Here is a 10,576-nt window from a genome sequence, read left to right as displayed (position 1 = left end):
GCGGCGGTGGACGGACGCGTGCTGCGCATTAGGCTGGATCGTTTTCGTTTTTTTGAGATTTTTGAAATGGCCATATTGGGGAAAGATGTTCTAGAAACACACAATCTGATACGTGTAATTATCATTTTGAAATTCTTACTCTAAGTATGGCCACAAAGGGGTCAAAGTTTTTAAAAATCTGTATTTTAGGCAATATTTCAAATTGCAAAAAAACAACATTAAATCTCATATTTTAATTACAATAATGCTTTTGTTTTATTTAAAACATTACAAATAATATTTTAAAATATGAGAACCTAATCCCGAGTTGTCTCTTCTTTACATCTGCGGGCTCCCGCCGCGTCATCCTGAAAGCCCGTCGTTGACGGCCTTACGGCTTTATTTGATGGAACTAAGGGACGCGGGATTTACGTGGGACTTCCAGAGGCGTCTGGCGAAGAAATCAGTCTCGTCCCGGCTCCGTGGACAGCCTCGCCTGCGCAGTGCGCAGGACAAAACGCGGGGACAACACGGACAACATCCGGCCGCAGTTCACGCTGCACTTGAGCGCTGCGAAAATTAAGACACGACGGCGTTTAGTACAAGCGAGTTCACGATTTTTTAAAAATATTTGAAGCACTAACTTTGTGGAACATTATTATCTAATATATTACAATTAAATAACTTCGTTTTTGTGTGTATACCGCTTTATTTTTAATAATTATAATTGCCGAAACTAGTTAGTTATTACATTATTTAAAAAAAACTAAGTTATTTCAATGCAATATATTGAAAAAACAAATATGTTCAAAATGTCCAGATTCTCACATTATTTTCTCAAGGAGGTTCATGTTATTCATATTCCTTCAATACTTTCAGGTGTTAAATTAATAGAATAAAATAACAAAAACATAACATAAACTATACGTTTGTACTGCAGGTGATTAAATATTAGTTTGGGCGAATGAGAGATTCCATTTTACTTTTACCCACTCCACTATCCATTTTTAGAGTCCTTTTGAAAATTTTCTCGTTACTAATTGTTTAAATGGATGGCGGTGGAGTAGGTTATAAATTTTGATTGTATAGTACTCAAAATACCTTTGTCTGAAAGTGGTATTGGTTTGTATATGTTTAAGTTATCTTTGTGTTAAGAATCTATTGATAATTCCATTTGCATGTGTTGTATTGTTGGGATTTTTCGTTTGAGTAAGAGAAGTAAAAGTAAGATACATGCGTTTCGGATCCAGTTCAAAATATATGAAATGTCAGAGTAAAAATATATGTAAAAATAATAAGTAAGTTATATTTAGTTGTTATTGTTACAATGAGATTATTGTGATTGAAATACACTCTAAAAAAAGGTACTTTCAAACCAAAACTTTCAAACCTCAACCGGAAACCAACAGTGTAAAAAACTGCCGTTACGTACTCGTATATTATGGCGCTGTGACGACTGATAACACAAATTAACGTCTCTCACAATTTTAATCAGAACAAATCCGTAGACATAATGAAACAAGGTAAGTATAAAAAATAACTAGATTTATCGATTAAATAGGGATAGTTAAATCAAGACTTTGAACATTAAAGAAGTTCGATTCATAAACGTAGTACTGAAAATCTCTCGGTGAAAACTGAAAACCCTGCCCTGCGCACTTTGACAAATCAATAAATCATATGCAACCAGTGCAGCTGCAGGCACGCAGTAAAATATTCCTGTTCATGCTCTCATTATTTACAGGGGTAGTGATAACGATTTATATTTTTTACAAGTAACCTTAGATTTGCTTACGGTTTTCCTCCTAGATTTCATACACGCCTGATACTTTTTCATGTGATACACGAGTATGAAAGTGAATGTATTGATTTTAACGAGATTTCAACCATAGTTTTCCCTTCATCTTCATGCGTTCCGGATACTTTTTCACGCAAAACACAAATGTTAAGGTTTTCCTGAATTTTGATATCGATTTTCTAATTTCTAAGATACAATAGGGAAATGGAAAATTAATCCTGTTTTAAAAAGAAGATTTAAATGGCATTTAAAATTTACTAATGGGGTTCAGAAAAAAATAGGTTTTCATAGTAAAATTCCCGATAGAAAATGTCGTAAAAGATAGGTTAGGAAGTACATTTTCCGCCGTACGGCGCCGGAATTAACGAAGTATGTTCATGAGAAATTAGTTTCAAAGTTTAAAACTACTTTACAAAAATATTTAAACCTTTTTCAGACAAACTGTTTTGTTAGTTATAAGTGTTGATTACGAACTCAAATTTATTTGTTGTAAAAAATATTGAAATAAGTAAGTTTTATTTCAACTTATAGTTAAATTAAATTATGCCGAAAAAATCGAGCCATATTGTTAATAATTAATGTTTTTTTCTTTCATCATTATTTTTTGAATCTGGGTACGTGAATCATTTAATAAATTTTCCGTTATAAAGAACATTGATTTAACTTTAATTAATTAGTTGGTAATGCAATACTCATGTTCCATGAAACTGTTTTGAAACTTCAAGAGAAGATTCTTTAAATTACTTCAAATAAACTTTCATTGTTCTTGCAACAACACACTATCATTTAATGTAAATACACATAATAAGGAAAAGGTGTATGGTTACATATATTACATTAAAGGTTAGCAATGAAAACAAATCAAGTTGATTGATTGAAAAGATATAAAAATATGTAGGTGTGTATACCTACTACTACTATTACTACTACCATCACGCCATTTCCCCGTAGGGGTAGGCAGAGAGAATGGACCGCCACACACGTCTATCCTGGCATACAATCTTAGCCTCTTCCACATTCATACATCTTGTCATACATGCCCTTCAAATGTCTCAAACATGTTTACGTTACTTTTATTTCATTTTTAATTAAGCACTAAATTCGAATACAAATTTGAGCGTATCATAAATATATTCTCTATGGAAGTAAATTAATAACTTTTGTAAAGCGGTATTTGAAACGTTGCTACATATTATTATATAGATCAATCATAACATATTTAAATACACATGAATGGTATTTTTTTTAGTTGTAATTATTTTGATTTTTAATTATTTGGAGAAGAGCGGAGTTTGACATTTGCAAAAAGAATTCTATATTTGAAAATTAATTATTTAAAGTTTTAAAATCCAACCATAAATAAGTATCTAGGTACCTACTTAAATTCAATATTTGAAAATGAATTATTTTGAGTTCTGTAAATCAATCATAAATAAGTACCTAGGTAGCTACTTACCAATGAAAGGTAACGCCATCATTTTTACGCTTATCGGAACTATTTTAATACACTTCAAGACACAACCAAGAATTTCAGTTTCAAATTAAATGTCAAGATCAAGTCAAAACCCGGCTAACGCGGCGGTTAAATAACGGCTAAATACACGTGGGGCAGGACTGAGTTTTTGGGCAAGAGTTAAGTGTCATAATTTTAGAGGGTTCCGGGTGCGACTATGTGTATTAATAGATCGATGGTTTTATTTAAGAACACCGAACCAGTTTCTATAGTTACATAAAAGCCTTATGAAGTTAAGTTTTGTAAGTACACTTAATAATGTTAAATCTTAAGAGGAAATGCGGTCCACAATCCAAATTAAGATTTATTCCCAAGAGATTATTCGTAAAAGTTGGGAGAGTATCATGAAATATGTCGATTTTTGTATTTCGCCAGTATACGTTATATTCCCGACACATGCAGGCCAAATGTACTCATGTAGATTTAGAAATCCTGATGTAAGAAGTTGTGTGTGTGTGTGTGAAGGGTTAAAATTAATAGCATACACATATACGCATAGAGGGCTTATTCAGAAGATAATAGATAATACCTATAAGCTGTTCTCTATTCGCACCCAGTGATGCATAGGGCAATGCAATACAAACTCTGCGTATTTGGATCAGTCTTACGCTTCAGATGCCAGTTCAGAAAAAAATAAATATAGCAATGTAAAATCACATTTTAAATCGATATTTCCCATCCCTTAGGATTCGAACCCGAGACCTCGAACATGGTAGGCGAGAGAGCTTATCACTCACTACACTACGAAGCTGATTTATCTTCAGTCGGATTTCCTTTTCAGGATTTTTGTTTGTGTCAAGTGTACTAAAAAAGAATGATCAAAAAGTACAAAAATAATACTCGTCTTTATGTAACATAAAAATAAGATAAGTAGTTACCTCATCATCAGCATTGTAATTCTATGTCTGTTTTCTAGTTGGAGCATATGGTGTGCACAAACAGCTTACAGGCCTTTCTGTCTGCTGACAGCTCCTGTACATCTTCCCAAGTTAGGTTCGCGTCCCGTAGAAATGCCGACAAACAGTTAGCAGCAGACATCCGAGACGTCGAGAACCTGATGCATTGTAAAGCAAGCAAGCATGGTTAAGGCTCCCGGAAGTCATCTCCGGGAAAAATATAATATGCAGTGTTAGTAATGTAAAAGTGAAAAATTGTAAAGCGCCCTTGGGGTGGTTTTTCACCAAAATGGCGCCATACAAATCAGCCTAATGTATTGATGAGGCTAGCTAGCCGTATCGCATCCGCTTATTACCGGAGGTTGCCGCATCCGTTATCTTATTAACAAACCACCACATATACAAAATCCTTATCATAGTAAGGATACACCTTTTCTCAAACCTCAGTATTTTGTGGTTTTGTACTTTAACATTACTTTTCATTGGACTGACACCTGAAGCGTAAGACTGATCATCCCACCTTCCATGCGTCAAAGATGATCCAGATACGCTGGAATTGGAGTACCAATGCTGTGCCCAACGCACCATTTTGGCACGTGAAAAAATCACCCTTTAAAACATCTATTTTAAATTAATATTTCAATATAAATGCAAAAAGGTTTAAAAAGAAGTTAGTATAAACGTTCATTTTTTTATTTAAATTAGTAAAAAAAACAGAAATTACGAAAAAAAAACAAGTATTAAAAAGTACACGCAACCAGTCAAAGTTTTTCACAAGTATAATAGTCGAACATCTTATATAAGGAAGAAAGTTATTAGAGGCTATTCGATCAGGAGTTTATCTATATATACAGGAGGCCAAATACTTGACGAAAAAACAATGTAGGGGAGCGGGTAGAACACCCCCAGTTAGTTCGATCAGAAATGTTTTTGGTATGTGAAAATGTTTGTAGACAGGTTGGATTTCCTCCCTAGGGAGTGATTTAGATATAAATTTGTTGCAACAGAGAGGGAAAACCTTTTTGAAAAAGGAATATAGAAGTCCAGGCACATACAGGGCTTGTGATCTGACCTTATTTGTATATGTTGAGTTCACATATAATTGATTACCAATATCTAAACGTGACAAATTTGGATTATTAGACCAATATCGTATGAATTGTATATTTTTTGTGCACCATAATGAATTAAATGTAATACATTGCTATATATTTTTTTTTTATTGAATACAACTAATACTGTTTTATCTCTTATGTACATTGTAAAAATAAAAAAATAAATCTCAAACTAAATGTGGGTAGCTTGGACTACAGAATGACCATGGTTTCAAGGTAAATTGTATTTTAATCTACAAATGTATTTTTTCTTATTGCTTTTATTTAGAGTATTTTGATTTAAATTTAGTACTTGTCTTACTCAGCTCTATATAATGGTGCATAGAGCACTGAATTTGTTCATTACTACGTATGTCGATCATTTGTAATTTAGGTGACAAGTGGATCAGTCTTCTTAGCTTTATATCGTAGTCTTGGGTAATAATAAAATATATTGAAGTGATTTTTTTTTCTAATAAAGGAAATATTTGCGTCCTTATTATTTACCCAAATATTTCAATTTCAGGCCCATTTTCAACGGGTGGTAAATAACTCCCTATTAAAAAATAGGAATTAAGTTGGAGTAGAGTGGGGTTTGAACCTCGGACCTCTGATCCGTGAGTCCGCAACACTAGCCACGGGACCACAACCCGATTCACAATTTAAAAACAATTTATGACTGTTAAATATGAAGTATCTACCCTGGACGAGCCAAATGTGCTAACCTCTATACTACGGGGGGGACTGCGCCATTTGATATTTATTTGTTTTAGTGTTTAGCCCGTTTGCGTATCATGCATGAAGTCTATGAAGCAAATATACTATCTAAATTTGTTGCAACTGAAAGGGAAAAGTTTTTGAGAAGGGAATATGAAAGTGAAGGCATTTACAGGGCTAATAACCCGTTATTGGCTGGTTTATATGACCACTTTACAGACTGTGTAGCATTTTCCATTCTCCATACATTTAAACATCTATATTTTATTTTGTTTTATTTTATTTTTCTCATTAAAACAAAACACATTATGGAACTTGTACAATATGTCGGTAGAAATATAGGTATATAAAATGTGTCTCAATTACATTATGAGGATAACTTTCACAATAACATAATAATATTTATGCTAAGTACTTGTTTAAGTGTATATACCTCAACTCTTCCATCTGTTGACTTCTTCAATTTGTTCTGCGAACTGCCAGGGTTTGTAAAAATACCCGCGTACTGAAAACTCTTTACAACTCCTTGGTGCGAAGTAGGCTCGAGAGTGGCTCGATGATTTGGGAGCCACGTGAACTGAAGTACTCTCTTATGAAAGAGAAAATCCAAAAGAAGTTTCTGAGATATATCTACATGAGAGAGTGCGGGTATTATCCTTGGCTCTACCCGAGAGAGTTTTTCCAGAGTATGCTTGGCTACAACAGTTCAGAGACTAGAAGGAATGTGTATTTGACTACACATTTTTATCGATTGTTGCGCAGTATGATCGATAATTCTGAGATTATGATGAGCATTAGTTTGTATGTTCCTGATAATTACCTAAGGCAGCGTCAGCATATATTGTTTTATATTCCGATATACAGGACCACCCACCTGTTAGAAGAGCTACCGCTATGGTGAACAACATCGCTCTGGATGTTGATCTGTTCCATGGATCCGAAGCGATTTTCCGGAACAGGATTCTCCTACAATTTTGACAAGAGTTTCTTTATGTACTTTTTGTCATTTTATAATATGTACGTCTTAAAGTTTAGTTTGTAATGCATGTATTATTTTTTTTAAATGAATTGAATTTAATTCTGTGAAGTAAGCGAGCTGAAACCTTTATTGATGAGGATGAGATTCATCTGGCTGAATTATTTCCTGTTAATACCTAGAGTTCAAAAATGTTTTTCTTCTCTGTTGCAATACATTTAGATTCCAACAACTCCCTGGGGAGTGAAATCCAGCTTGTTTTTAAACATTTGGAAATACTCAAAATATCGTCAAATGTTCAGCACTTCTTAAAACTAAAATTATTTATCACTATTGTAAAAATCATTTTTATCCTCGGTCCTTACGCAGTGGTTTTCTTTATCTATTTTTACACCCTATGGGCTATTACATTTATTACTAATAAATTCAACTGCAGCAGAATAAAATATAAATGAAGTTAAATGTAAGAATAACATAAAAAACCATAAGAAACGATAACAAGTTAAAATAAGAAAATGTACCCACATAGGTATATAGGTATACCGTAAGATATTAAATATATTTACATATATAAATAAAAACACATACATACACACACATAAATATGATATAAATATATACACACACACACATATATATATATATATATATATATATATATATATATATATATATATATATATATATATATATGTGTGTATATATATATATATATGTGTGTACTGTTTATGAAATTTGGTCTATATAAATTGGTTATGTTTTTTATGACTATATTTGTTTATATTGTTTATTATGTTAATGATAATTAGGTTAATTAGATTAAGTACGTTTTTGAAAATTATTATTATGTTAACTTTGTTAAACAAGTAATTTAAGGCATGTTTCCCTCGGCACGGGAGGGAACATTATTCTGTATAAAAAAAGGATATAATAATACATTTCTATATAATTTTTTTAATTGAAATAAACGGCACTTTGTGCCTTTTACATATTAGTTACAAATACAATTAAATATACATACATGTAAGCATAATTATAAGTAATACAGAGCATTTAAAACAATATTATTAATTAAAAAATTAAGAAAGTCTAAAAAAGATAAACCATATAAAATATTACCAGTTATAGAATTATCAAAAAAAAAAGATAATTTGGTATTAGAAATACTTTGAACCAGTTAAAAAAAAACAAAAAAAAACAATTTTGAATAACATAAAAAAATAATATATATATATGTATTATTATTTAAAACTAATACTTAGGTATATAGTATTTATTTATGTATAAAAATATATAATGATGTAAAAAAATGATGAAGAGAAATATTTTGTACTTATAAATTAATTCAAGAAAAGAAATGAAAAAAGACAAAAAAAACAATAATAAAGAGGTTTAAAACAATTCTTAACAATAGTAACAAATAGTTACCTAGAACTATTACCAATGAAATAAAGAAGAAGAGCCGTTCTATATGTACTAAATTTCATGTGAAATGAGTCACCAACGTAATGGTATATATATATATATATATATTTCTTTAAAGAAACATTTAGTTAAATTTAGTAAATAAAGAATTATATTAAGAAATTTGTTCAGGTTAATTTATATAATTATATAAAGACAAATATTTAATTATAAAGAAGTATTAAACGAGTTGTAAATAACTAAATTAAGTTATAGAGTGGGGTTTGAACCTCGGACCTTTGATTCTCGTTCGTTTGCAATATGACTTCAACGTGTCCTACTCATTATAATTGAGCATAATTTTGCGATTGGATGCATGAACTACTTTCAAAATATATTATTTTGTTTAATTGGATAATTTTTGTTGTTTTTCCTAATGTGTATAAAATTAAATTGGTGTAATCTGGAAGCCAATCGGTGGCAGCGAAATATTTGCATTGAAGCTAAGGTCAAATAATAAAAATTAATAACGGAACCTGGTTATTGCGTTACTATAAAAATATTTTCAAGGTGTATATTATAATTATTACTTTGATGGCGTGATGCTCTAATTATTTAGAATTAATATGCACTATAATTATGTTTTAGTTTATTGTTAGTTTCTGTGTCCGCCATTTAACTGCCTTAATATGCTTTTGTTTTCTTATATTTTATGTAAATATTACTTTATTAAGGAAAACAACCACTTTTACAATGTTTCTTGTGGTCTTCTCATAAACTAGGGTTTCCTAGGACAGCGGTGCCCGTATCTTAACGGCCGTAGTGAACGGTGATGCGGTGGACAGCCGTCGGCGTCGTAACGGTGACTACAGAATGGTTTTCTGTGAAAACGGTGTTAAAAGGTGTTGATATCGCCGTTTTCCTAGGAAACCACTCTCTAGTCACCGTTACCACGGCTGTCTACCGCATCACCGTTCACTACGGCCGTTAAAATACGGGCACCGCTGTCCTAGGAAACCCTAGCTTTACTGAGCATTACTTGAAACTATGTGATGATTAAAAAAATAAATAAAATACAAAAATAACGTAAAAACGAACCAAAAAGGCGCTAAAAATCAACAAATTTACTCATTAAATTGATCCCTTTTCAATAAAAATAAATACAGAAGAACTTCGTTTATCCGAACACCAGACATCCGGATTACTAAATATCCAGATCGTTAAGAGGAAATAAAAAATAAAGGATAAGTTTTTAATTTGTATTTAATTGTACAATTAACTTCGCTATACATGTTTAAGTAACAATATTTTGAGTTTGTCCAATTTTTTGTAGACAAGGACTGGATTCGATTCCCCGGGGAGCTGTTAATATTAACATATTACAGCAGAGATAAATAACATTTTAGAGAGGTTATATAGAAGTCTAGGCATCTACAAGGCTTATGAACTGTCATTGGCTGGTTTAAGTGGCCACTTTACACACTGTAACATTCACCATTATGCCTATATTTAAACATCAACATTCCTTCAATTCTTTCATCTGTGGATGTTTGTGAAGTTAAAGTTTATTTATGCGGGTGAGATTCATCTAATTGAATTATTTCACCTACGTACTAGGCATCAACAGATGATAGAATTGAAGGAATATAGATGTTTAAATATGGGCACAATGGTGAATGCTACACAGTGTAAAGCGGCCACTTAAACCAGCCACTGTAACATTCACCATTATGCCTATATTTAAACATCAACATTCCTTCAATTCTTTCATCTGTGGATGTTTGTGAAGTTAAAGTTTATTTATGCGGGTGAGATTCATCTAATTGAATTATTTCACCTACGTACTAGGCATCAACAGATGATAGAATTGAAGGAATATAGATGTTTAAATATGGGCACAATGGTGAATGCTACACAGTGTAAAGCGGCCACTTAAACCAGCCAATGACAGGTCATAAGCCCTGTAGATGCCTAGACTTCTATATTACCTCTCTTAAATGTTCTTTATCTCTGTTGTAATATGTTAATGTTTAAATAAGTTTTTAATATGATTCCAATTAGCTGTATTATTTAAAATGTCTACTATCTATTAAAACAATTAGTAACGAGAAAATGTTTAAAAAGGTTTTTAAAAAAATGGATTGTGGAGCTAGGTAGAAGTAAAATGGATTGTCTCATTCGCCCAAACCAATATTGAAT

General features: G+C 31.8%; 1 long non-coding RNA gene across 1 annotated transcript; it reads right to left on the bottom strand.

Annotated features, from left to right (window-relative positions):
* Positions 1-295: 295 nt before the first annotated feature.
* Positions 296-7,133, bottom strand: LOC148277442 (uncharacterized). Its single transcript, XR_015823481.1, has 2 exons — positions 6,872-7,133; positions 296-549 (listed from the first exon to the last, which is right to left on the bottom strand). It is a non-coding gene; the product is annotated as an uncharacterized LOC148277442 (long non-coding RNA).
* Positions 7,134-10,576: the final 3,443 nt, after the last annotated feature.

Source organism: Micrasema longulum, unplaced genomic scaffold (assembly GCF_059751315.1).
Source record: "Micrasema longulum isolate JH-2025_06_02 unplaced genomic scaffold, ASM5975131v1 h1tg001033l, whole genome shotgun sequence".
Lineage (NCBI taxonomy): Eukaryota > Metazoa > Arthropoda > Insecta > Trichoptera > Brachycentridae > Micrasema > Micrasema longulum.
This window is presented reverse-complemented; position numbering and strand designations above follow the sequence as displayed.